This window comes from Struthio camelus, chromosome 5 (assembly GCF_040807025.1).
Source record: "Struthio camelus isolate bStrCam1 chromosome 5, bStrCam1.hap1, whole genome shotgun sequence".
In the NCBI taxonomy this organism is placed as follows: Eukaryota; Metazoa; Chordata; class Aves; order Struthioniformes; family Struthionidae; genus Struthio; species Struthio camelus.
This window is the reverse complement of record NC_090946.1, coordinates 69,017,509-69,041,615: the sequence shown is the minus strand read 5'-3', so window position 1 is coordinate 69,041,615 and position 24,107 is coordinate 69,017,509. Positions and strand designations below refer to the sequence as shown.

General features: G+C 37.4%; 1 long non-coding RNA gene across 1 annotated transcript in view; it reads left to right on the top strand.

Moving 5' to 3' along the window:
• LOC138067526 (uncharacterized) overlaps window positions 1-24,107 on the top strand; it is a 98,721-nt gene that overhangs the window by 54,382 nt on the left and 20,232 nt on the right. The window contains exon 2 of the long non-coding RNA XR_011141647.1: window positions 111-270. This is a non-coding gene — a long non-coding RNA (uncharacterized lncRNA). The remainder of the gene's footprint in view (window positions 1-110; window positions 271-24,107) is intronic.

The window sequence follows — 24,107 nt, the reverse complement described above, 5'->3', positions numbered from 1 at the left end:
TTGAGATAAATGTTCCTTGTCCACAGAGTCACTGACTCATCGCAGAGTAAGTGAATTCTAAGCCAGTGACCTCTGGCTGATTTCATAATCAAAGAATTTCCATTTTACAGGAACTGGAGCCTTACAACTTCACTCTGTCAAGGAACAGGGGAAAAAGATGGTTAGAGCTACAGAGCAGATCACTGGCTGAGCTGATGATCACACAGAGGTATCATTCTGATAAGTCTTTCACCACCTGCTGATTGTCTTCCTTCTGCTGGGTGTTCACAGGTAAAGAAACTGGCCCTTCCTTATAAGATACTGTAGTAATGGTGGACACTTATTCCCTAAAGGAATTTTTACTTTGCATCCCCTATTTGCCGTTGATCTAGGATCTTTATCTCATCTATGTAACGAGCTAATTCTTTTCTTTTGTGAAATATATGTTTGTGTTTAAAGTACATTTCTTCTTTTTCGCTTGTAAACTTAGGCCACCATGGTGACAATAATTCTAATACTCCAGATCTGAATTAATCATGCTGAAGATACTTTTAACCTATTGTCCTTTAAGGACATAGGAGAAGATGGTTAAAAGTCTTGTGGTTCATCAGAGAAAAAGTGAAGTGTTAATTGGAGTTTCCGATACTTTCCAACAAGTGAGCGTAACTGGAGTCCAGACAAATAAAAGGGAAGGTGCTGGCCTACTCTTACTCTGTCCTCAGATTAACAGTTTACTGGATTTCATGTTAACTTGAGAGTGTGTGCTGACAATTGTTTATTGAGGATTCAGCCTCTTTCATTGTGGGTTTCAGTTTGCACTTCAAGTATGAACATGCCTGTGAAAACACAGTGTATACTATCTTCTCTGAGATTTTCAGGCAGATGTACGAGTGGTATTATTTATGCTTTAGCTTAACACATACCTACCACATTTGAAGTGAGATAGTGTGGCAAGTGTACAAGATTACAAATGGCTTTCATAGCTCACCCTTTCCCAGAGGGTTTGCTTGCACCTGTTTTTTACCACGAAAAGGACGTTAAACTTTCTGATATGTGACCAACTTGCAAATGAAAGATCTTTAAGATAAAAAGTGATATGATTGACTTAAAAGGTCAAAATCTAATATTTTAGTCTGTCAGTTTATGGTGTGATAATTTCACGGAAACATCAAAGATGCTATGTGACCTCCCAGCACATATTTCTCACCTTGAGTGGCTTGTGGCTCTCCTCAGATTTCATGGTCCATCACTGCACACTTCAGCTATGTTTCTGTAATAGCAGAAGAGCAGGCTAACAGAGCATTTATCTTCCTTGATACCTGACTTGCAGGGGTTCAGCTTTTACAGCAAGTATTAGGGGATGGTGTGGTGCTCTTCCCATTGCGCTCAGGAAAGAGACAGGGGACTTTAAAACAACACAGGATTCATTTTGAGGCTTTTCCAACAGATCAGTCAGTGGTGGAATTGCTCTAAGCTTGTGTAAACTAGCAGTCAGGGCTTTAACTCTCGAATGTCAGGAACCTGGTTTGAGACCAAAACCCAGCAGGCTTCACTAGATCCCCAAGAGGACCTATTCAGCACCTCATTTTGCAGCTTAAAGTGACTGAAAGTTATTCACATCTCACTAAAGCAATTTATTTTCATCTGCAAAAGTGTAGTTTGAGTAGCAGACTGAGGAACTGGATCCGAAAGAGCTAGTGGTGGGATCCGTAAGTGGTAGGATCCTCCTAATGTAGCCTAATAAGTAATGGGGGTAAGTCCTGAATCATCCATGATTCTTTTCATGCTCTCCCCATATGATTATCTTTTAAGTGGGCAGAGGGAGCGCTTGTTCCTGTTTTCTGGATGAGATGATCCTGTTCATTGTTGAGTCTTCAGTAATTTTATGTGAGATGTGTGTTTGCAGGTATCTAAGCAATTCTGTGCTGCTTTTCTGTGACCAGCCTCCTTTCCTCATCTTGTTGTTCTCAGCTTGTAAAACACTCTCCAAAATGTCAGCACAAATTTCCAAACACTTGTTTAAAGGGCTATCAGGAGTGTGAAGAAATAAGATTTCAGTATTTGGGACGTAGAGCCAAGAAGGATGCAACAGAAGGCTCTTCCTGCAGTTAGACAGGAAGCGCTGCATGTCCACACAGTCGTGAATATATCAGGTGATGCAGGAACATGCACCACAGGGTCCAGTGCTTTTAGAAAGGAGTGAGATGACTGGGACAGCAAGAAGATAACATTAAGTCTTTCTTAGTCTCTTCACCCACCCCCCACTGCCACTTTGCTTGGATATTTTCATCTGGATATACATACGGCTGCATGAGTACTTCTGTTCCATCTACCCGCCATTCCCCGCATGAATACGGGAGCACAGAATATATTAGAACTGAAATGGGCTGTTTGAAATGAGCTCAGGACCTCGCAAAAATTGCTTTATTTTTAAAAATACTGGAACAGTAACAACAGTAATCGTAGATACGCTATTTGCCACTCTGTAAGGGTCCTGATTCTGCAGCAATCTTCACGAGGGGAGATTTGCCTGTCTATGGTGTAGGGGGAAAAAATTTCCAATTTAAGATGAGATTTTGCATCCATGTAATACAATAATGGAGATTCGTCCAGTGATTAATCCAGGATATGATACAACTTGTTTGTGGTATGTTAGGGAGCAGGGGAGGGGGTGGTGTAAAGGAAGAGAGCATTTAAGCATATGCAATCACTATTTTTCATAAGGATTTTTATAATGCTTTTACACAATAGGCTGAAATTGCTCCTAAAGAGTCATTCCAGTCTATTGGGTAATTAATATGCATATTAAAAAATTCTAAATATATATTTAATCAACTGGCTACAAAAAATGCCTGAAGCCCTGAATACATATGAACCCAATAGACCAGAACAGCTGGAAAAAAGCTTGCTCCAGGCTCTGGGGGTATATTCCATGGAGTTTGGTTTTAAAATAGATCTAAGAGCCTAGAATGGACTTGAAGAAGCTGGAATGGTTTTAAAGAAGGGTGCTTTATTTTCAGGTCATGGACAGAATGTGAACTGAGGTAATAGAAGGAAAAGGGAAGGTTCCTGTAGGAGGATTTTCTAATAGCTAAGATATAGCAGCCTGGGACTCCCTTAGGTCCTTTCCAAGAAAGTGTAGCCGTGAACCTCAGCTAGCCCATTAACTTCTTTTTTTGCCTCAGTTTCCTTCTTATGTAAAATCGGAATAATAATACTTAGTGTCTCCACATGCTTGTGAGGTATGTTAAAGAGAGATTCAGAGACATAAGAGTGAAAGATAAATGCTCAGGTCTCATTGAAAATCAAGTGGGGGAGGCATTGTAACTGCCCTTTGTGCCCTTGAAAATCTCACCTTTGTTTTATTGATGGCTGTAATGCACTTTGAGACCTTTGGAGGAAAGGTGTTATAGATGTGCAAAGCTGCTAAGGAAGATGGAGTGAAAATTGACTAAAAGGTCAACTTCAGAAGCACAAGAATATAATATGAGGATAACCTATGGCAAATACCCTGAAGGCTACACCTGGGAATGTAGGAGTCTGAAGTCAAATTATGTCTTTAGATAATTCTGAATCAAAGACGATATTATGCAAATATAAGAACAGAGGAAGGTGACCCATGGCATCTCAGGAGGCCAAAAACTGGCCATTCATCCTTCAGTAAACCATCTGATGTGTGAAAGGCTCCTCTGACCACTAAAATATAAATTGCTGAGCATGTAACTTTCTCAATGTACAGACACTCAGTGGTCATCCTTTGATCCTGGAAAACTGCCATGTTTTCTGTCCGTTATCCACTAGTCACTGAGGAACACTGAGGAACTTTGACAATTTTAGCTATGTGCTTATTTGCTTGCTAGTCTCAGACTTTACACCACAATCAAAATTTCAAGATAATTTTCCAGAATAGGTCAGCTCATAAGTATCATCACTTATATATGCTCTTATGCATACAACAGTAAGGCTGTAGCGACATACTGGGTTCTATGAGAAATGTCTGGTTACTGACGAGGACTAAATTTATATTGGAGCATGTATCTTTCTGTCACTCAACTTTATTTCCTATTTTCCATTACTCAACAAGGAGAGTTTTGAGGAGAGCAGTGTGGGCAAAGACCCCTCAAATTGATCAGATTCAAAAAAGTAGGTCTGTGTGCAGACTTCACACTTTATTTTAAAATAAAGAGTCGTATCCATAAGCCAGAAAATAATACCTATTGCTAAATATCCCTGAACAATATTGTAAAGAGTGATAGTAACAATATCACATGCATTTAAATATTAAGCTGAGATCAGCAGACCACATTATATTTAAGACATTTAAAAACCAAACTTAGCTGAAACGTTGATAATTGGAAAATATAAATTGACTTTTCTTACTCTGTTTCAGAAGAGAGACAAGTATTAAATATAAAGCCAAGAAAAAAGCCTACCGTGATGTTCTGATAAAAAATTTTTGGGCTGTTGAGAATGAGAACTTAGTTTAGGAACACCTCTCTATTGTTACTAAGATGAGTCATGATAAATAAGGGTTTGTAAACTATGGCTTACAGCCTTCTGGATATATTTTCACCTCATCCAAAAGGAAGATCCTTATCTCATAGCACCAACAATTGAAACAATTAAAGAGGGCTAGATGGGTGCAACATACAACGATAGTGGTCAGGATAATTATTGTACTCATTAAGTTATAAGTTTTAATAGCACAATTGGTTTATTAATCTATTTTTATGTAGGATGATCTCCATGCAAACAATTAGCAGCTAATGCACACAGGGAGCAAAATAGAAATGGCCTCTTCCATGGAATTAAATATATAGAGTTGAAATAATTTAACAGATTCAGTCAAGAAAATCACTTCAGAGGAAGTTGCAAGTGGAGCAGAAAAATAGGGTGAAGAGTTTGGTCTTGTTAGTGTACCATTAATGCTGAAAAACACCAGACTTCTTTCACAGCCAGCTTATGGGAAGATTCATGTGGTTCTTGGGGGGAATTGTGGGAAGAGCCCTGGGAGGTAATCAGGAGTCAAGCAGTCACTGCAGTTTCCCTGTTAGCTAGGGAATTCTAGCAAGAATTAATCCAGAGTTAAGTAGCTGAGCATGAGTTCAAAGTGGATAAAAAGGTGCTGGATGATTTTTCTTTGTAGTTGTGCAGAAACATGTGTCTAGTTAAAACATCGATATAGAAACAACCTAAAAGAAGGCTGGTCAGGAAAACAGAGAGGCATACAGTTAGGTGAGCCTTAACGACAAGGACATGAAGTTTACATATGCAGTGGTGCTGGAGAGAGAACAGAATTCAGATTAAATGATTTGGTTGTTGTAAGCAGACCTCTGAGTGAGAGAAACAGCATAAGCATAGTATAAAGCTGCATAAGTAAAGGAGTCATGAGTTGGTTCAAGGAGCTTCCACCGAATAAAATGTTGGACGATCGAACGGAGAACATTTCTAGAGTTTGGCATATGACCCAGATCTGTAGATTACAGATTCTACATAGACAGACTTCAACAGTCAGGGCCATTACAATTTACATGCCTCAAATGTCCTAGGATAAATTAGGACAAAATAGGATATATTAGGACAAAATAGGTAACATACATACAGTTAGAGGCATTTTTTCTTCATAGTGTTTGCTCAGCTATAGTAGAATGTGAAAGTGAGTAGATGTGATCTGGTACAACTGTGAAATCAGAATTCATTCAGCCAATTTGTTCAGTGCAGTTACTATTAATTCTAAAGTATTGAAAATAGTTTCGGGAATACCTTCATCCTGTTTCCTCTTGAATCAAGAATGCTGATATTTGTAAAAATTCAGTTAACGAGGAGGGTGGATCTTATGAGGGTTTATTTTATTTTATTCTTTCTTTGAATTCAGGTAATAATATAAAGTCAGATCTAAATCCTTAGCAGTCAATGGAAAAAACGTCATTAAGTATAAGTCATTGAACAGACAAAGTCCAGGAAATGGAAAGTCAAATTACCCTTTCATCTTCAACTTACATTGGTGAGCAAGGAGGAAAAAGTTAAATGGAGATCCCTAGAAAGTTTGGATAAACATTCAAGGGCTTAAATTCTCATATGGAGCACACTGAACCTTCAGAGGTTCCTTGTACCCCTAGGGAACCTCAAGCAGCCTCCTTTCTTGGCTAGATCCACAGTCACTATGAGGGAAGATAAAGCCTCTAATATTAGCAAGTAGTGGGGCAGAAAAAGGATTGGCCAGATAAACACTGAAATAAGCTTGGCCTCATAAATCTGTCACATTTTCCCCTGTGCTGGTTTGTTTATATTCCTGGAGTTTAAAAGTGGTCAAATATTTTATTCTTCAGCTATGTGGAGAAAAGGGAAATTCACTCTTTGAACAAGACCTAGATGGCAGCGTTAAGTCCTGAGCATATTTCTGTGGCCACACTAAAAAAGATTACATGAAAATGGGGGTTGTAATGGGAGTGCTGACACAATCTGATTCCTAACTATCACTTTGCAAGCTGTGCTGTTATAATAAGAAGAAAAGGTTGTGTCTTCGGTGGAAAACTGATGGAAGTTAGCAATGCTGGGTGAAAATATGCAGCTCATTTAAAGGAGGAGAAACTGTAACAAAGTAAATGCATCATATAAAAAAGGTAGAAAAAGACAGCTAGGCCAGAAATGAAAGACATACAAAAGATAAGGGAAGGGGGATCCCCCTTCACCCCCCCCCCCACCCTGTTCAGCAGACCCTGAGAACCTGATTGTCGTCCAATTAGAGGCTGAGAGAAGGTTTGATTAATCTGTCACAAGAAGAAGGGCCTGGCTTCAGTCACTAATCGGGGAGGTGTGAAAACTGGGTGCAGGTCCCTAGAGGTTTCTTCAGCTTCGGTGTTAGCCAGATCAGGTGTTCCTGCATAATCAGATTGTAGGACAACTGTCTCTCTTCAGTGAATACGGCTAATTGTAAATAAGGGCACACAAGCCAAGGAATTTTGATCCTGCCTGCTTGATTTGAACTCGAACAAAAAAAAAAAAAGAATTTTAGCTTCCTCAGAAATCTCTCTCTCTTTCTTTCCTCTCTAAACTTAGATATTGGTACAAGCGCAGTCAGCCCAATACGTTATTCAATTGGTTTTTTTAAAAAGGTCCATTTGGTTTGAATAGCCTGGGTGACAAATGTCTCCACAGTAGGCTATGAGGGAAAAAGGAAAATCTTTCCCTTGAGCAGTGCACTGACTGCGAAGACATTCTGAAAGGCTACTACAACACAGAGCCCGCGGTGGCAGTCTGAGCTCCCAACGCAGCCATGGCAGATCCAGGCAGCCTCCCTTCTGTGATAAAGTGTCACTGTGTCACAGGCTCTGTGAGAGCCAGCTGCACCTGCCCCACCTCTCTAGGTGAAACTTTTTGGATTCTGCTGCTGGAGGTACCTGCCCGAGGTGGCAGGGCTTGTTATTGCAGTGTACCTCTGGGAGGGTTTGATTCAGTTTTCTATGTGTTGGCATCTAGTATTGCTTATGATGCCCTAAGGCATCCACATACAGCTGTCAGATAAGAGGCCACACCTACAGGAGACCTGCGTCTTTCTGAAGTGGCAGCTGAGGCTGGGCAGGAATATCCTAGGGCATCTCAAATGACACTAAATGTCTTTGTGACACTCAGTGCCTGTGGAAGTCAGCCCTAAGCATCTATCTGGCTCTATTTCTGTGAGAAAAGGAGGAGGGAAGATAGCAAAGCACAGCCTGCATATATCAAAGATGAAATATCATTTGGTGGCTTGAAGGCCATCAAGCATGAAGCCGTGACAGATGCTAGGCGGTAGGATTCAGAGCACTTGAGGAACTATCACTCTGTTATGTGGTGTGGTGATGTCAGATGATTGAATATATATTTAAAAACTGCTGCCGAATCGTTTTGCATTCACAACTTCCTTTTACTCCTCTCTTGCTACAGAGGTGGTAAAAGAAACTCTTAGAAATCTTTCCGTAAAGACAGCACTGGTCCTATGTACCTACATTTCAGCATATTTTCAGGCCTCTTTTGGGAGGATAAAGGCTCCAAATGCTGTCTGCAGGCCAATGGCTGCATTGCCATTTGGATTCGCAAGAATTCCTCAGTAACCATTATCACTGAGGGTAAACAACTCATTTTCTGTCATCTGAGATGGGTTGCATCTGTTATTCTGTTATTACCTCTTTGGTTTATATAATCATATAATTTTCTTTCCAGACTAGGATGATCACATAACTCATAAATAAGGCCCAGTTAGATCATCTCCCACTATCTCTATGAAATATATGTATTTAAATACATGTAGTACTAGGACTGTTTCATATGTATATGCTTTGTATGTATACACCCATATGTGTAGATGCATGCATCTACACATATACATTAGAATATATACATATATAAATATATGAAATCTACAGGGTAATATCAGCAGGCTTTGTGCAGATATCCATATCACTTCAGGAACATCACTGTTACATAATTATTATCTTTATCATTGTCAGTAGATGTATCAGTCAGAATTTTCAAAAAACTGAATGTAGATTTTGAAGAATTATTTGCCACAGTGTGAGGCAAATAAGACGGTACATGCTCAGTCTGTGACACAATGTAGACTGTAATATGAATCAAAATGTGAGTCAAACGGTTTCCATTTTAAACATATCTTACTATGGATTCTATGATTCTAGTCTATGATTCCATGATTGCCTGTGAATAACTTAAAGTCAAATGGATATTTGCTGAGATATTTCTAATAAGGCAGTTTGGCCATAGACTAAAAATATAAGATAAACTTGACATCGCAAATATGTGTATGATTGCCAGGTATGGTAAAAATGCTGTAAAAAACAACTAAATCAAGAACAAACAGTGCTAGGGAAGGAATCTTAGGAGTTACTGCTTCAAAACCACAGAATCCTAGCCCATAAACTAAAGAAAAATCTCCATTAACATACAGTAGCATCTGTGAAAGGAAAAACATTCGTCAAGAGCTGTAATTATATGAGCCATTTTATCTTCTTGGATGGCTGGCCTTTGCACTGATTTTTTTTTTTTTTTTTACATATTATGAGATATACGCGTAATTGGTCTAACTACACTATTTTTTCAGTCAAAGGTCCCTTAAAAAAGGATGCTAGTTCAATTCCTTAATTAGGCCTATATTGTGGACCAAAACTACATGGCCGTGCTAGGGCATGAGGAGCAGTGATCTGTCTCTCTAGATCCGTTATCCCTCCATCTCTAGGCTGTAGATACGGGAGGAGTGCCCTATACATTTACTTCTCCATATTGCAGAGTGTGACAATAAAGGTAGTCTAGTGGTTAGGAAGTACTAGCTCAGTCCCCCCACAGTCAGGAAGATAATCTGCTATTGGCAAAGCTCTCTAAATTAGATGATATTTTCCAGCAAAGGAAGAACAGTGCAATGCTTGGAATTAGCCTGGGGGTCTAGTTTGATTCCCTTCCATCACATGGCCTTCAACAAGTCATTTAGATCTAGAGTACTAGAACTGCACTGAGTAAATTAGTTTTATAAATAAAAGTGGCTGAGTTTTGAGGAACAAACTAGACTTTCAATTTTTTAGGTGTCCATGGAAATGCATGGAATGTTTTTTTATTTACTAAGAAGACAGAAGAGGATACAATACACTCTAATCTGTACACTACTGATTTGTCTTTTTTTGATTGAACTCTGAATGATGGATCCATCATTGGTCCTTGCTGTTAAATATGGTATCTCTTTTTCAGAATATCAGTGATCACAATACAATAGAGCTGCTGGGCCTGCTGAAAATGTTACACTAACTTGGTATTATATCTAAGATTTTATCTTTAATTGGCATCATTTTATTGCATTGATAACTGGAAGTAGCAAATCAGAAACTATGAAGAAAGAAAAGTGACACTGATTGATGTCCAAATCTTTCTCCTGATTTGCTGATTAAACTCATCAATCTATATGCAGAAGAGATGTCCAATGCAAATGGAAGCAACCAGCCTTAACGGAGCGGTGTTGTCAGCATACTAAGGGGAAAAGGAAAAAGGAGTCCTCATAGCGGAAAGGAAAAACAAAGCTAAACTAGAGATTTTCTGCTGCAAATAGCATTTATTTTAAAAGCTGGTAAATCACTATTTAAAACTCATTCTAGACATGACAGTAAAACTTGTTGGCTATACGAGATTAAATTGTAGTATACAGATTGTGAAGGAAAAAAAGTCAGGATGCTTTGTGGGCCCACTGGGCTGTGAAAATACTGCCCTCTGAGCTCTTTCTAAGCTCAGTAATACCCTCGCTTCTTTGGAGAATAGATGTCAGCAGCTCTAGCTAAAGTATCACACTCCCCAGACACAAGTGTAGTTTTAGACACAATCTCAGATTGCTCGTTTCTCTTCCACTGCTACTTAGGCAGAGGTGCTACAGTCTGGTCCTTTCTCTGTAGTTCTAAGATCATCAAACTGAAGCTGTAACTTAGTTTTCATTAACAGTGACATACTTTCATAGTGTTTCACTGTATTTACACTATTTTAATCTGAATTAGAAGAATTAGAAAAAGTAAATTGAAAGGAATGACCCAAAAGCAGAGGTGTTCGCATGAGAAAATCAGCTTTTGCATCCTCCTTGATAAATGATGCAAACCTAGAGGTGCATGGAATAGACAGACTTTTGCATCTAGGCAAGGGTGAAGGATCAAAGTAAATATACAATAATTTTATACAAAACTTAGCTGAAAATCTTTGGCCAGTGTTAGGTCAGCCAGTTTAAAGGAGAATAGGCACAATAAGAACTCCCTCACAATATTTTAATTAGAGCTGATTGAAAAAGAAAAATTCTTTTTCCTTGGAGAACAACTTGATTTTGTTTTATCTTAATGGAAAGAAGGAAAGGTTTGCCAGAAATATTTTCCTTTTTTTTCCTTATCGTTTCTCAAGATTATCATGAAGCAGGTGAGGGCTTAGATGGTGTTGGTCTCCGGACCAAAAAAAAAAAAAAAAAAAGAAAAGAGAAAGAAAATATGTTTACATTATTTCAGTGCCTCCACATTTACAGTAGTCATCAAAGTGTCATCATGATTTATAAATCAGTGTTTCCCAACCCATCACTCAGAAGCAACATGCTACCTGCAAGACTCTGTGATGTTAGTTGCAGCCACAGGAACCTAAAAAGTTAAGTATGAGGTCACCACCACTCGGCTTTTGGTTGACCGCAACAGTAAAGTGTAATGTTTTCTTAGGGTACTCTGCTCTCTGTGGTTGCTAGTGGGCAGTGATCTCTATCAGCTGGAAACAGGGATTCAGAACTCAGTATAAAACAAAGTCCTTGTCACTGATGCTTTGAAATTCTACATATTGCATAAAACTACACTCTCTTTATTATCTCCCTTTTGAGTGTACACTCACTACGTTCACATAACTGATAAGAAATTTATTTCAATGAGCACAAAGGAAAAAATTAGCATTATATATCAATCTACCATCCCTCCTTCACCTTTATGCTCCCACCCCCAAATAATTTATTAAAATAATTGCAGTGGCACAGAATATTTTAATGGATCTTTTCTGTCCTGCCCTGACCAAAAATAAATACTCCATATGAAATGTCTGAAAAAAACGTATTCCTGAAGAAGAAAAGAATTCTAAAAAATATGGAAATGAACACATGCCCCTCCGACTAGACTAAGACGCAATAGGTTTAATTGGAGCAAGGAACGTTCAGGCTCTATGAAAAGTCTTCTGACAGAAAGCCTAAGGAAACAGTTGGAAAAAGATTATCTGGGAGCTGTGGAATCTCCATCACTAGAGGTCTTTAAGAGCAGATTAGACAAGCAACCGTCAGGAACAACATAGATATAGCTGATTTTGCCGTAGGAGGGATGGACTAGCTGACCTCTTGACATTTTCAGCCTTGTCATTCTGTGAATGAAAACATGCATCCTCTCCTAACTGCAATATAATCCGTCATCACTCAGCACTATTTCCGTTTGGTGTCATGTATTCAACTTTGACTTTGTCCTCTGTTTTGCTCTATTAAGGAAGTATGCCCTCAGATGTATTCTCTTGATGTAATGTAATATTTATTAAGTGCTTTCTAAAGAATATGAAAAAGATGTATAGTCCTGAGGTTCATGGAGTTCACAAACTTTTATTCATGAATAAAATTATGAATAAAAGTTCACAAACTTTAATTCATTTGTATCACATGATGGAGAAAAAGCTGTAATTAATAAATAAAAATGGAATGATAGATCTGCTTGGCATTATTTACTTCATTTCTCTTATGCTATTACATCTTCTTAATAACCTTGTTCTAATAAATCCCTGCTTAATTATGATCTGACTTTCACTTAAAACTCCTAGAAAGCTCTTTGTAGGCCAGCACGTTGATGCAACAAAGTTGAAGTCATTTTTCCTTTATGAACTAGTTGACCACATATCTTCTCCTTTATGCAGAGAGGTCATCCAAACCCCTCTGTCTGAATAAAACTGAAAAGCAATTAAAAATCCTGTCCGAGATTCCTTTTCAGGCAATAACCTTGTCACTAAGTTCTGATTTAATACTGGGATAACTCTATGATTTTCCTATATTGATTTCTCTCTTCCTTCTCCCATAGGTTTTTGTTGATTACCTTCTTCCAGTGAATCATTTTATTTTTGTTATTGTATTCTCTCTGATTTTCTCTCACTCCCCTCCGTGGTTTTTCTCTCAACATACAAACATGACTTCATTTTCCTCATCTTAGAAAGTCCATCTCTCTTGCTCCTCTAGTACTGGCCTAGGTATTTCTTTTCTTTCTCTCTGATTTTTAAAGAGAGAACCACAGCATGTGTCTGGGATTCCTCTATTCTCATTCCTACTTACACCTTCACTGGACTATCTTCTTCCTCTCAGCTGAAACAGTTGTCACTGAAGATTTTAAGGATTCTTAGTAAAATAACAGAATTATTACTCCATCATCATCTTATCAGCATGATCAGTCCTATGCTTGAAGTCCTGTTTCCTCTGGGGTTCCGCTTTGCTTGTTTACTTTTTTCCTCTAATTCTCCCTTTCGTCTGCTCTCTGTATCACTACTTCATACTCACTTTCAGCTTATTATGATGGTTCCACATATTTTGCTCTCTACTGTTTTTCTTCTCTAAATCACAGGCATCAGTCACCACATTCAAATAGACAGATGTAACTATCCCCTCAGGTTTACCTGTCCCCATAGGGCTAAAAGGAAGAAATGTTTTTGATCAAGTTCTTCACCATCTTGCGTGTTGGTCAGACTTGTAACCTGGCTCATCTCTGACAGATCTGCAGTCTTCACATCCAAATACTTTGTACTTAATTTGTCTGAGACACAACCTTTCTTATCCATTCACAGTTAAAATTGTTGTCAACTTTCATGTTACCCTATCCCAGTTCTTCTATATCCTTTTCTCTGACTTTGAAAATTACCATTCTTCCCTGCCGATAACCATCAGGGATGCTGTTAAAATGTGTATTTGTATAGCCCATAAATTTGACTTTAATACCCTTACTTACAAACCTACTCCTACCCTATTTATTTTCTTTAATATACCATTAATATCATTTATCAGCTTTCAGACTTATTACTTTCCAAATATTATTCTGGTAATGTGCCGTGGTTGAGGCATAGCATATTGACAAAAAAATTGCCTCGTTATTTTCTTGTTTTCCCCTTCTATATATGACCAACGTCCTTATCTTTGACTTGTAACTCTGTACAACATTTTTTTCTGGCTTTATACAGTACCTAGTATAACAAGAGTTTATGTTCGTGATCAGAACCTTGATGTTTAACAGTGCTAATTCTCTGAAATTGTACCAGAGCTACCTGGCTTTAAGAAAGATCTGAATCAGTCCCACTGCACCTGTTTATATTCATGTGGTTCAGATATGTTCATGGAACGGAGAGGGGACATGCTTTCAGTTGCTCAACTGTACCTTTAATCTCAAGGTGTGGGTAGGGAAAATATCAGTAACTCATCATCTCCTACACTAAATCAGAGAGGACAGTCAGCCACGGAAGAATATTAAAATAGTTCCAGAAGAGAAAAGTTTCTTGCTTGGAATATAAAGTTAATCATTACAGAAGGATTTTGAAGCATTCATCCTTAGTGTAATAATACTCATTAACCCTGAAGAGAAAAATATGCCCCCATCCTTTTATTCCTTTGGAGGGACTGAGAAGAGTAATAAGTGATGACAAACTACTGAAAACAATGCATCATATTTATATATTCCTGCTTTAATTTTGCCCTGAAACTTTTGAACAAAGGAGGAGGACAGTATAAAAATCATTGACATCCATTAGTTGCAGCTGAGCCAAGTTAAAAAGCGTTTTTATTGGCTATTTAACAAACCTGCAAAGATGGGAATGGGCAGTGTCTAGAAAGTATCTACTCACTTTGCCTGAGGGCAGGTAGCATAATTAATCAGGCTGGGCAGTCAAATGGTTTGTTTGTGTGATTCACCCTTGGACTGACCTAAGTCCTTGCCTTGTTAAACTGTCCACGACAAAGAAGGACTCAGGTTCAGCAATGTGGCCAGCTTTGTACAGCTGCTTCTCAGCTGTAAGGCCTGTTTCCAGGACCATACCTATCGCTGAATGAAATGAGCTTTGATACAAATGCCTCTGTGTTTATATTGCAGAAGAAGATGCAGTAATGAAAATGTATGCTTTAAAACACCATCTTAACGTATGCCATCTCCATAATAGTGTCCCAGATCCCCACACAGCAGTGGATGATATATATGCAGGTTCTTCAACTATTAAATTTGTGTGTTTACTAATCTCCTGATATTTGCTTTAATTTGTGATCTCTGAAGGCCAAATACATTTAGGAAGGAATCAAAGTATTTACAGTGTTGCCACCTTTTCCTTTTTGAATGGCTGAAAAATGCAGAAGAGTCTGTTCCTCTCATCTGGAGAGAAATCCCTATCCTGTCTTAGAACAATACATTAACTGGATGATGCTGATTGCTGTTGATGACTGAAATACAAGTGGGAAGCCATGCAAGAGGCAAGACATTGCCCCTCTGCCCACTACACTGATTCCTTCCCCCCCCCCCCCCAATTAGTCTGTTTCTGACTTGTTTTGCATGACTTTTCAGCTGCTTACGTTTGCCTATCCAATGTGTGGTCTCGTCACACTGTTTCAGATTTACATGTATTTATCCTTTGAATTTACTTTTACTCCCCATTTCCTCCCCACTTTAATTTCTTTAGACTTTTCTATTATTAACGTTGATATCTATGTTTCAGAAATTTTTTTTTTCCAAGGATCTATTGTTTCAACGGTGGCTGACATCTGGACAGTGATTCTGAGCTCTGAACTTTTGCCAGTGACTTAATTTTTCCTCTACAGTTTCCTCCTCTGTATAATAAAGATGTCAGGTCCTGTTATTAATTCTGCTATAACAATGAGAAGGACAATATGACATTTCTACAGGATTTTTGAAGAAGAAATCACTATATAAGCATAATATGCATATTATGCATAATATTTACCAGAGAGAAAACATCAAAGTATTTGGAACTTTCCTTTGCATTGCTGTAAACCAAGTTTCAAAATTTCTAAGTTCTCTGAAAAAGATTTAAGGAGAAAAATACTTTGTATGAATTCATTCAGAGGTGTGCAGGATCATCTTAGCTGTTTTTGCAAGTGGTACATATGTAAATGTTTCCTCTCTCCTTTAAATGATTTATATTTCCAGAAGCTTCTGAACAAAGACAAACTTTCAAAACAAGTGCATTAAAAAAGTGAGACTCTGCTAATAAAGTCTAAAGAAATAAAAATCTACTTCAGAGAGATTCAGTGGGCTGTCTGCATTTTCTAATGATAGCAGTGCGAATTACAGATAGCACACAAGCAATGTAGCAAGGCCACACAGCACCTTGTAATTTAGAATTTGTCAACGTTTTGCAGTTTCCCATGTGAGTCACCACTTGGTTGATGTTTCCCGTTTATTGTTTACATAGATTTAAGCTTTGGAACACCCGTGCAAAACAGCATATTCTAGCTTTAAATCAGTCACACATAATGAGAAATCTCAAATCATTCCAAGCAATTCATTTAATATTTTATAAGGAAAATACAACTTGAGTTGTGCAGTTAAATTTGCAAGAAGATTGGGAAGGACAGCAACAGCAGCCACCCGTATATTCCCAGCTGATAAAAGAGAGAGAAACTGGAAAACTGTGAGATTGCATATCTAAAGTCTGCAACAGCTGTACTCTTACTAAACGGGTAGGTTTCATTCATTAAATATATGTAAGATATAAATATGTTAATCTTGTGTCTCTGTCAGTCTGCAAAGAGGATAAGAAGGGTAGAAAACATAATTAAAAAGTGTGTAGGTGTTTCTGTTAAAAGAAATTTACCAGCAGTGTGAAATCTGAATTTCTAGCATGCCTTATTTTAATTCTGTGATGCCTCGGCCCTAAGTATCAAGAGATGGGATTTCCCTCTCTTCCTCAAGCCAGAAAAAGCCATAAATTATGGTGAACACCGAGACTCCCAAGGTAGTAATCAAAATGTCAGTTGAGTAAAAATAGGAAGAATGTCAAGAATTTCCATTCCTATCTTCACTCGACATAATCCGATTCCCTTCCCCTTTCCCTCTGAAACTGTGCAGTCTCCAGTGACACTGTAACAGTGTTCCACAATCAGTCGCTAAAGAGCAGCGCATTCCCTACCTACACTATCAAACAATTCATCAGGAAATTGGAGCAGCCTGGGTTTCTTTTTCGCTGAGAGATGTCATTCTTTAAATTTGTTTTTGACCATCGCTAAATGTGCCCAAAGTACTCTAAAAATTTGGAAAAGAAACGAAGATCTTGAGCAAAGCTGGCCAGAGTGATTCTAAGACTTGATTGTAGATTTCTTCCTGACGTTGTTGATTTTAGGGAATGCTACATCAAAGTATGAATGGTTAGCTGCAAGCTCATGTTTACTACTTCACACAACACACTTGTTTCCCCGAAAGCCAATTCTGATTCAAATCAATTTAATTAAGTAACAAAGCTGGTTGTCATGGTAACAACGCTACTAATTTGTCATGGCAAATACTCTGTGAGATTGGCCAGTTGCTAAGCAACAGCCAATGGGCTCGAAGACAGAAGATGACAAATTCTATCTGGTGCAGATGTTGTGATCCAGTCTTGAATTAGGCCTCTGTTCAGAGTGGATTCCCGAGAGAGCGTCACCTGGATAGCTTAATAGCAACACAGGGAGTAGCATGCCACAACAAATTACATTGTTTTGCACATTTTAAAATGTGTTTGAGGGAGAAGCTAGTAAAATAAGTTAATTTGATGCTCACTGTCATCTTTTTATTTTCCCATTACAGAATATACAGAGATGATTCAATCTTACTGTATTTGTCTTTGCACATGCAAATTTATATCTCAGAAATACTTTCATCTGTCTTTGTATATATGACACACAAAATTTAGACAAGTAAGCACCAAAAAAGTGGATGATGGCTAAATCACCATGACAAAATCTGTTTGGAATAATGTAAATAAGTCACGTCATTCCGAACAATGAAGAACAATGTACATATATATATATATATATTTAGTTTATTATTCTTTTTCTTAGGATATCCTACAAATCCACAGTTTAAACCTGATTTTTTTATTTGTGAGAATGTTTTCATTATTTTTCTCACTGAAAGTACCACAAATATCTCCTGCTGTTGGGATCTTCCTGTCTTTGTCTGCATTTGATCCACACAGCTATCATATTAGCTATAAAAGAATATTGCTTTGTCAATGCATGACTTCCTTAAATTCATCTTACCAAACAACTTATCCTTGTCTAAATGCCTTCCAACTCAAAACACAACTTTAATTTGGAAATAATGAATGCATTCTGTTTGCTGCTATGTCCAGGCCTAATTCTAAAACATAATTGTTAAGCTTGGTCCTTTGTGTCCAAAATGAACTGAATTAGCAACTAACAATGAAAACATCGAAATCTGTCAAGAAAAGACTAGAAATGTTCAGAGGAATTCTGTTGGATTTACAGTTCACTGGAAAATAATTCTTTCAAAATAGAAAAGCTTGATGAAATGTGAATTTGAAAATGTAGGGAAACTAGCAATTTTGAAATGTTTAGTTTTTGCATTATTTTAGATGTTTCAATTTTTCATTAAAAGTGACTTCTCAATTAGAAATAATTTGTCATATTATAATCATAACAGGATGATAAGTGCTCTAATGTAACAAAGAATGAAACATTGAAATCAAAACAAATCCTTCTAATTTTCTGAAGCAATATATCTGAATGACCCAAAATTTTCCCCTTTGCTTTACCATATTTTTTTTTTTGTGAAATCACTCCCACCACAAGACAAATTTTAAAAATTCCTCAATAGTCTTTATACTACTGATATTCTACCCTTTGTGTGTTTTTGATATAGATATCATTAGTTTCTTTCTAGATTCCTTACAACTAATGGATTGCTGACAGGAAGATCCAGCCAAGAATCTAGTGTCATGCTCTGCAATATTCACTTGAATGTATACAGCAGTGATTTAATAGTTTACATAAAATGATATATAGAAATAAAATAGTATCTGGGTTTTGTTTGTTATATCAGTTTGATTGCAAATGCAGTTGTGAAACAAATGAAATAAAACTGGGATCACCCATTCTGTTGGGGTGGGGGAGAGATAAAATAAACCAAATGAATGATCCAAACAAATTTTATTTTTTTAAAACTACAACCAGACGTTTTTAATTAGTGTTTCAATGTTAGCATCTAAATAGCAGAGGAATCATACCCTTCATGTTTGGTTACAAGGGGATTCTTTTCTCCTGTGGAATATTAGACAGGGTAGTTCCTACAAATTAGTAGAAAGTGTAAGAGTAACAAAAATGGGTAAGTAAGTTAAATGACATCCCTCCACCATTTCAAACCAATCCCTCCACCAATTCAAACCACCTGTTAGACTAGCATTTTTTCATAGTGTATAAAATCTAATCACTGAAAAAAGTCAGTATTTGTCACATGTGGCAAGTACATAAGCAAATGGAGCTAAGGTTTCATGTTCAATAGGAGAACATACCTGCTTCAGAGCCTGGAAATTATTTTAACACAGGGTAAAGTAATGTGATTTTTCTTCTTGCTTGAAAGCTGCTCGTGGATTCTCTGTTCTATCAGGAGAAAGGAGAAAAGAAAACAAATGAAAAAGTCTTTGAAATATCACATACAAATGACAGCAATTCATACAGAAGTGTTCAGAAGATGTTGTCTCCATTTGCCTTTGGCCCTCAAATTGGCATTGAGGTACCCAAGAGCACCTTTTGAGTGCTCTTAGTGCCTAAATTGAGTTGATTGATTGATTTTTCCTCCGTAGAGAAATTGTGACTTGCAGTCTTGCTTCCTAGGTATACAGTATTGCTATTAGCAATGAACATTAAAATAAATCTGACTTAAGTAAGTCCAGTTTATTGTGAGATTGAGGTTGTTTCTTCAGATCTATCTTTCTCATTGTTTATCATATTGTTTTTATTTTTGTGTGTATCTGTAAATTTTAACAAGACTGATTTTACGTTATTTTTCTCATTGCTGGTCAGGACGTGACTTTAATCAAGACAGGAGGAAGCCAATTGGAAAAAACTGGCTGGATTTTTTTTTTTTTTTGTTAGAACTCCCTTTAAAAATTACCAGTTAGACAGATTTTTATGAATTAACTATCTGTAGTATTTCAAATGACTTAGAGAAATCTTTGTCAATGAAATCATAACCTCCATCAAAAAGTTTACCTGAAAAAGATTTTTTCCATTTTTTTTCCATCTAGCTGTGTTGATTGACAGTATGTATATTGCCATAATTTTAATTCTTCATCAATTTCACCCCACAACACCTTAATTAACTTGCTCTATATCCATTTAACTGGCTTATTGTTTACTGAAGTCAAAGTACTCATTCTTCCTATACAGTAACACAACAAAGAGACCCAATTTTTTGTTCACTCTTCCAAGACCCACCAGTCTGCCAATCCTTTGAATATTTTTGAAATTTATCCGGTTCTATGTATTTCATAATAATTAAGGTTAACTCATTTTTCTTAAAATTGTTTATTTTTCTTCTCCTATCAGCACTACTGGAATAAAAACTGTTTCATTATAGTTGTAAACAACAGCCTTCTTTCTAAAGAGAAATGTAAAGTATGCACTGAGGATTTCTTCCATTTCTACTTCATTACTGACACTTTATTGTCCCTATTTGATAAATTTACCTCAGAACTTACCCCCAGGACAGACTCATTGGGAGTGGACAGAGGCTGAAAGTTTGAGGGTGGAAATTAAGAAGACTACAGCTGTTCATTCACTCCTCCTGGTACAGGACTGAATGCTCTTTGCCGTGCAGTATCCTCCTCCCTCTTCTCCCTCATGTTTCAGCTGCCGCTGGGCCAGTCCATCACCTGTAATCCCTTAGGTGTCTAAGCAACAGCAAGGCTTAATTCTTTTCTTCACGTTCACTGCTGACTTCCCTGATCTCAGGAACCACCAAATATCTGAAACTGGCACACAGTGCAGAAAACTGTTTTTTTTTTTTAATCTCTTAATTGATCTGAAACTGAACAGCGTTTGTTTCAAAAGTTTAAAATCTTTTCCTATAACAAATTGTATCTTCTCTAAAGCCCCTTTTCTCTAGTGAATGGCTGATCTGGCCCCTGTCTGACTTTCTGTCTTCACAAATTTCTCTAAAACTCACTGTCCTTCTACCTTTCATTTCAGTGAGGGTCCCTGGGAAGACTCCTACAAATCCATCCTTGAGAATGGCAATTAGGGAAACCAGCCATTTCCCAGTTCTCCGGAAGCAAACTGTTCTGCCACATTCTCTTAAAGTACATTCTCCTCCCAAGGCAAGCACTGAGCTCCCATCAAGACTAATGCACCCACAGAGGTGAATATTCCCATTTGTGAGGGATTGTAATTGAATCACCATTAGCTTCAGCTCCTGGCATTGTGTAGAATGAGTCGAGTCCTATCGCCTTTTGTTGCTAGAATGCAATAAACAAGAGTTAAACTATTTAAAGGCAGCTTTGTTCTATCCGACACCTGCTGTACGCTTATTTAAAATATAACAACTCCAAAGAGGTATAAGAACCTGGTAAAGATAAAGGCCTAAATTAACCTTAACTATACAGCAGCTATCAATGCGTTTGTCACAACCACTTCAAAATCGCTTTTTGAGGGACCTATGGAATAGTTCCATTACTAATCCAAATTTACCTCTAAGCTGCGTGAACATACACTTTACCAGTGTTTAAGTGGAAGCAGCTGTACAGAAGCCAGAATGTTACTACACTTTCTGTAAACTTTTTCACAGATCACAATGGTACAAGAATGCTCCATGGATTAAGTGTTTTTTTTTCTTTCCAGAAAGTAGAGCCTTCCTAAGAAAACTTTACAGACTTACACACAAAAAAAGTACTTTTATGAAAGCTATCCATCAAATGTCAAGGATAATAATCAATTTTTTGTCACAATGAACTGATAAAAGCTTTCAGTAATAATGTCATGGGGAAAAAAATTTGTGTTGGAACTCGTAACGCTCAGCCCTGATATCAAACGAATTCATAAAAGCTCAATACCACTGTAGCCCTCGGAGGCATGACAAAACACAATTTCTCATCCACAGGATATGGAATAATTCCCTCTTTTTATTTTTTTCACAGAGAGAGGAGTAAAAAGAAAAAATCTGAATTTCAAAAAAAATATATATTACACAATCCTGCTTATGCAGGTGAACATTAGTGATCATTTTGGTCGCCGATATCACAAACCGTTATGGTGATTTCTCTCACATCATGCAAATGGCTGCATAATGTCTACTCCTCTTGGAATGTAAAATCAAATCAGCATTCTAATGCTACAAGCCCATGATGAGCTTGGAAATAAATATGCAGAAGCACATAAAAAAAAAAAAAATCAAGGCAATCAAGGAGAGCCAGCGTCCTGGCTCGGACTATAAATCTTTGTCTGTTTCAATCGTAGAGCTGGCCGAATCAGTGTAAAATTCGAGCGGGGATGTCATCAATTTCTGTTAACCTCTCTATTCTTCTTTGTGTTGGCGGTGCAGTGATGGATTGGTTTTGTCACTTGTGCTCAGTTCACAGTATGTTAACATGGAAGGGTGCAGTCAGGTTATGAAGAAGGGTTATTACTGTCCCAGCTCTGACCTGGACTTACTGTCTTTTCTAGTATCACAAAACCTTACTGTCTTTGGGACTGAAAAGTAGCACCCTTGGAGCTGCCTAATACTAAAGGGAACAGCCACAATTTTTTTTTCCTCCAGTTCCTGTGCTCTAGTTTATGGGCCTTTTCTTCTTATCTTTTTTTAATTAATAAATTAATGTAAGAGATGCTTATTAATCCAACTAGCAGTGCAGGAAGAAAATTAATGAATTACTGTGTTACATTAAGAGGACCTGTGATTTGCAAACACAGAAAGTTTCATAATTTTCCAGTCTCCATATAATAAAGCACTGGTAATAAAACACAGAGTCAATAATGTAAACTTATCAGCATGTAGTGAATATGTAAATGTTTTGATCACTGAACTAACAACTCTTTTCTCATGCTGTCTTGATCACGTGTTCAATAAAGGTGTTTACACCAGGCTACCTAATCTCCTCAGTGGATGGGGCAGGCAAGAGTGTTCTTCCTCAGTTCTTGTTTTCTGCTTCTCTACGTTGTTTCGATGTATTTGCTGCAGTCTGTACTGCAAACCGCTAAGACACCTGGCCCTCCTTCAGAAACTCACATACTCAACTTTAAGCATCTTAAAGTTCTATAAATGTCAATTGAACTGCTCAAGTGCTTAAGTTAAGCATGTTACTAAGTGTTTAGCTGGAAGAGTGTAATAAATCCTAATCCAGAGCCCACTGAAAGCTTCAGGAGTCTTTATAGTGACTTCAGTGGGCATTGTATCAGGCTAATAGAGCTCAACACCTTGCAGAACTGAGCCCTTAAACAGTTGGCTCATTTCACCACATAAGTAGTTGTTTCAGTAGTGGGCAAAGTGATCCCTATGTATAGTATTTAATATAGTGTGTTTCAGCTTGTTAAGTTAGTAAAGTGCTTTGGGATCACTTGAGATGAAAGGTACAACACGAGTGCAAGTTATTATTACAGTGCCATAAGTACCATTTTTTGTCAGTGAAAAGTCACATTAAAATAAATGCTTAAAGTGAAGGAAATAATAGAACATTAATCTCTAAAAATTCTGTATCTATTTATTTTTTTAAGAAGAGCCAAGCTGAATAAAACAACCCCAACAATAGGTATCCTAGGTTCTGCAAAAAAGCTGAACAACTGAGGGTCAATGGCATTTTGTAAGTGATGCTTTTGCTCTTGACAAATTGGACCCAGGATGTAGGAGTAAATCTGGTCACAAATGTCTACCACTTCTCAGAGCTGTGTTGGCTGCTCAAAAGCAATTAAGTGAAGTGGGTGCTCAAGTTCCATTGAATGTCCCAATTAACAATTAGCAGGACTTGTGCTCATAAGGGTTTTTGGAGATCTTACACAATACAGTACTGAGAAAGTCACAGGAAGGAGACCTCAGTTTCCATATCCTTTCTATATAAGTTATTTTTAAAGTCATACAAAAAAAGAATCTGAATTAAACAGAGTAGAGAGCCAGGAAAGAAGCAATTGTTATTTTGTAGCTTATGTTGCTTTTTATCAACTATAGGAATTTAGAATGCACCTTGCCAGAAAGGAGGCCAGGCAATTTGACCAAATTCAAACGAATAGAAGTTATATAAGCAATTTCCTCCATTAACATATTCCTAACTCCTGGCATTTTTGGGATGTCTTGAGAAACTGAACTGCTGTATAGAAACAGTGAAACCAGGAATGGCAATGTACTTCAGCATAAGTTTTTTCTAATTGTCCAGTTAAGTTTTTTTCCCCTCAAGTTTGTTTAATTTTTCTCTTGCCATGAATTTAAACAAAATTACACATTCAGCGCTAATTATAGAGGCCCCAATACAGGTAGTCAAGAAAAGCATCACAAAGAAGTCATACTGACCTTGCTGATAAATCTCCTCCTTGAAAGAGCTGCAGGATTGCACCCCATGATCAGAATAGTAAGTATAACTATCTTAATTTG